The following is a 5,103-nucleotide window of genomic DNA, read 5'->3' as shown; positions in this document are numbered from 1 at the left end:
AAGGAATGGTACCAGTTCCTCCTTGTACCTCTAGTAGAATTCAGCTGTGAATCCATCAGGTCCTGGACTCTTTTTGGTTGGTAAGCTATTGATTACATATTGTGTATTTCATTTGCATTTCCCTAATGATAAATTGTATTTCATGCACTTATTTGCCACCTATCTCTTTCTGGTGAAGTATCTTTTCAAATGTTTTCTCCATTTACTAATTAGGTTGTTTATGTCATATAATTGAGTTGTAGTAATTCTTCACATTTTCTAGATACCAGTATTTTATTAGATGTAGAATTAGAAAATATTTTCTTCTCATTCTGTAACTTATCTTTCATTTTCTTAGCAGTGCCTTGTGAAGAGCAGAAGTTTTTAATTTTGATGAAGTCTGAATTATCAACTATCTTAGTCGGCTTGGGTTACTGTAATAAAATACCACAGACTGAGAGGCTTATCCAACAGAATTTTTTTTCTCACAGTTCTGGAGGTCAGAAGTCCAAGATCAAGGTGGCAGTAGAGTAGGTGTAGGGTGAAGGCTGTCCTCTTGGGTTGCGGATGTCCACAATATCCCTGTGTGCTCTCAGGGCCATTCCTCAGTGAATGTGTGTGTATGGTAGGGGCAGAGGCGGGGAGAAGGAGTGAGAGAGTGCTCTGGTGTCTCTTCTAATAAAGACACCAATCCTATCGGATCAGTGTCGCACCCTTACGATCTCATTTAAACTTAATTACTTCCATATAAGTCTCATCTCCAAATACAGCCACACTGAGGGTTAAGGATTCTACATTTGAATTTTGAGAGGACTCTCAGTCCACAACACCAGTTTTTTTTAAATTTTGTAGATTGTTCTTTTGGTGTCCTATTTAAAAAATTGTTTCCTAATGCAAGGTCACAAAAGTTTCCTTCTGTATTTTATTATTTTAGATTTTACATTTAGGCCTATGATCCATTTTGATTTAATTTTCATATCTCTGTGAGGTATGTATTGAAGTTCACTTTTATATATGTATATCTGATTGTGCCAGCACCATTTATTAAAGAATATTCCTTCCTCATTGAATTGCCTTTGGCAACTTTGTTGAAAATTAATTGTCCATATATGTGTGGCTTTATTTCTGTTCCATAAACAGATTTCTCTAGCTTCATATTGATACCACAATCTGTTTATATAGTTTCATAACTCTTGAAATCTGGTCATACTAGTCCTTCAAATTTGTTTTTTTTCAAAGTTATTTTAGCTATTTTAAAATCTATGCATACCCATAAATTCAGAATAAGACTTTCAATTTCTACTCTTCCCACACCAAAGTAAAACACTATTGGGGTAATGGTTCTGACTCATAAATGCTACATATATCACAATGTATTTAAGTTGTCTCTGATGTCTGTCAGCAATGTCATAATTTTAGTGTACATGCCTGTATATTTTTGTCAGATTTATCCCTAAATATTTTATATTTTTAAATAATGTGAATGGCATTTTTAAAAATTTCAATTTCATATTTTTTGTGTTTTATTGAAACATGATTGGCTTTTGTACATTGATCTTGTATTATGCAGCCTTGCTCACCTCAAATATGGGTCCTAACAGTGGTTTTGAAGGTTCTGCCAGATTTTCTACATAGACAATCATGTTATCTGTAAGTAAAGAAAATTTCATGTTTCTTTCCAGTCTGGGGAACTTTTATTTGTTTTTCTTGCCTTATTAAACTATATGTTACCTCCAATTAAATATTGAGTAGAAAGTTTGAGAGCAACCATTCTTGTCTTGTTTTCAATAAAATATTCAGTCTTGCACTATTTTGTATGATGCTACCTATGTATTTGTTTGTTTGTTTTTTAAATGTCCATTATCATATTGAGGATGTTTCTTTCTATTTCTAGTTTTCTGAGAGTTGTGTTTTTTAAAATCAGGAATTTCTCATTTTCTTTTCTCTTAATTTCTCATATTCTTTTTTCCCCAGAATTTACTGAGATAATCAGTTGCTCTTCTGTTTTTTAGTTTATGGCCAGTTGCATTGATTAATATTTGAACGTTAACCAGACCTTGCATTCTTGGCATACATCTTCACTTAATCATGATATACTATTATTTTTATATATTGTTGTGTTGATCTACTGAAATTTTCTTTAAAACATTTTTTATTTGTGTAGATGAGAAATACTAATCTGTAGTGTTATCTTCTTGTAATATTTTTGTCTGGTTTGAGTATCAGAGCAATACTTGCCTCATAGAATTAGTTGGTAAGGATTTCTTCAGTTTTCTGGAAGAGCTTACATAGAATTGGTGTTATTTTATCTTCAAATGTTTGGTAGAATTTATCATTGAAGCCACCTGATACTGGGGTATTCCTCAAGGGAAGAATGAGAGGAAGGAGAGAAAAGATGTATTTAACTACACATCCAATTGTTTTTAAATGATATGAGGCAATTTATGTTATTTACTTTTTCTTGAATGTGCTCAAGTAATTTGTGTCTTTTATGGAATCCATCCATGTCCTCTAAGTTGTCAAATTAATTCAAAAGATTATGAAATATTTTCTTATTATATTTTTAATTTCTGTAGAAACTGTAGTGATGCCAGCAGTCTCATTTGTTATATTGTTAATTTGTGTTCTTATTTTCCTGATCAGGCTGGCCACAGTTATATCAATATACTGATCTCTCTCTCTTTTTAAATATATCATTTGGCTGCATTGATTTCCTCTGTTTTTTTTTCTGTTTTCTGTTTCACTTATTTCTGTTTTTTTTAATTATTATTTCCTTTTTTACACTTATTTGGAATTAACATGCTTCTATTTTTCTGGTTTCTTAAAATAGAAACTGAGATAATTGATTGGGAATATTTTCTTTTTTACTAATAAAGGCATGTAGTGCTATACATTTTCCACAAGCACTATTGTGTTTTCAGTTTTTAGTTGTAAAAAGTACTTTATTTTCTCTTTTGCTGTCTTTAACCCAAGAGTTATTAATAAATATTTTATTTGGTTTTCATATTTTTGAGAATTTCTCAGAAACTTCTATGTTAATTATAGCTAATTAAATTCCATTACAGTATGTATACTAAATTCTTTTCAGTGTATTAAGATATTTTATGATCTAGAGTATGATCTATATTTATAAGTGCTCTCTGTTTGCTTCAAAATAATATGTATTCTGCTGTTGTTGGGTGTAATGTTCTATAAATGACAATTAGTTGATAGTGTTATTCAAATCTTCTCTATCCTTACTTAGCTTTCTGTCTATTGGTCTATTAAATATTAAGAGGGGATGTTGAAATATTTGACAATAAACTGTAGATTTGCCTTTTTTCTTTGAAATTCTAAAAAGATTTAGGGTGATTATATACTCTTGATGAATTAACACATTCATCATTATGAATGACTCCTTGGTCTATGATAATATTCAGTGCTATAAAATCAACTTTCTCTAGACCAGGTGCAGTGGCTCATGCCTGTGATCTCAGAACTTTGGGAGGCCAAGGTGGGAGGATCACTTGAGCCTGGGAGTTTAAGACCAGCCTGGGCAACATAGTGAGACCCCGTTTCTAATAAATAAAAAAATAGTGGAGCATGGTGGCTCTTGCCTTTTGTCCCAGCTACTTGGGAAGCTGAGGTGGGAGGATCACTTGAGCCCAAGAGGTCAAGGCTGCAGTGACCCACACACTTCAGAGCAACAGAGCGGGACCCTGTCTCAAAAAAGAAAAATTAAAAATTGATTTCATCTGATATAATATAGACATTCCATTTTTCTGGACTGGAACTAGCATTATATATGTTTTATCATCCTTCTGTTTTTCATCGATTTGTGTTTTTATATTTAAAGTGTATTCATTTTAAGAAGCATATAGTTGATACATTCTTTTATATAAAAATAAAATCTGATAATCTCCACCTTTTAATTGGGATATTTACCCTATTCACACTTAATGTGATCATTGATAAAGTTAAGTTTAATTTTATCATCTTGCTATTCGAATTCTATTTGCCTTATCTGTTCCTTGTTCTGTTTTGGTCTTTTTTTTGTATTATTTTCTATTATTAGGTTTTTTTGGTTAATTCATGGCTACAACTCTTGATTTTGCTATTTTAATTATTTCTTTAGAATATACTATATGTATATATACATATACACACATATATATTTAACTTATAACTTCCTACTTTCAAGTGATATTGTACCACTTAATATATAATAAAATAACCTTACAGTGGCATACTTCCATTTTATCCCTCCTGACCTTGGGATATTGTTGTCTAGCATTTTACATATATGTGTGTGGGTGTGTGTGTGTGTGCATTTGTATTTTAAATACCATATTATTATTTTAATTTGAGCAGACAATTTAAAACATATATATTAACATTTAAAAAAAGTATCTTTTCTCTTTACTCATGTAGTTACCATTTCTAGTGTTCTTCATTTTTTGCAGAGATCCATATTTAATCTGCTATTATTTCTCTTCTGCTTGAAGAAATCTCTTTAACATTTATTATATTGAGAGTCAGTTGGTGTTGAAGTCTCTCAGCTTTTGTATGTCTGAAAAAGTCCTTATTTGCCTTTGGTTTTGAAAGCTATTTTCGTTGGATATAAAATTCTAGGCTGACAGTTTTTTATTTCTTTTAATACTTTAAACAATATTGCTTCATTCTCCTCTGCAGTGTTTTTGAAGATAAATTAGCTCTCATTCTTTTCCTTGTTCCTGTTTGTTTTCTCTGCCTGCTACGAAAATTTTCTCTTTATATTGGTTTTGAGCAATTTGACTATGATGCATGTGTACTTTTCTTTATTTTTCTTGTGCTTCTAGTTTGTTGAGTTTCTTGGGTCTGTGGTTTATAGGTTGTACCAAGTTTGAAAAGTTTTCACCCATTTTCTTTAAATACCTCCCCCCCAGTCTGCTCTGTTAGGGACTCCAATTGCCCTGTATTAAGCCATGTAAAGTTGTCCCATTGTTCAATAACCACTTTTATCATGATGTCTTATCTTATTTCTGCCACTTCTTATCCAATGTATTTTTCATTTCATGCATTTTAGTTTTCATATCTAGAAATCTAGTTTAAATAGTTTTAAAAATATATTTTTATGTTTGTTTTAGCTTATATGGAATATAATTA

The sequence above is a fragment of the Hylobates moloch genome, unplaced genomic scaffold (assembly GCF_009828535.3).
Source record: "Hylobates moloch isolate HMO894 unplaced genomic scaffold, HMol_V3 SCAFFOLD_14, whole genome shotgun sequence".
NCBI lineage: Eukaryota > Metazoa > Chordata > Mammalia > Primates > Hylobatidae > Hylobates > Hylobates moloch.
This window is presented reverse-complemented; position numbering follows the sequence as displayed.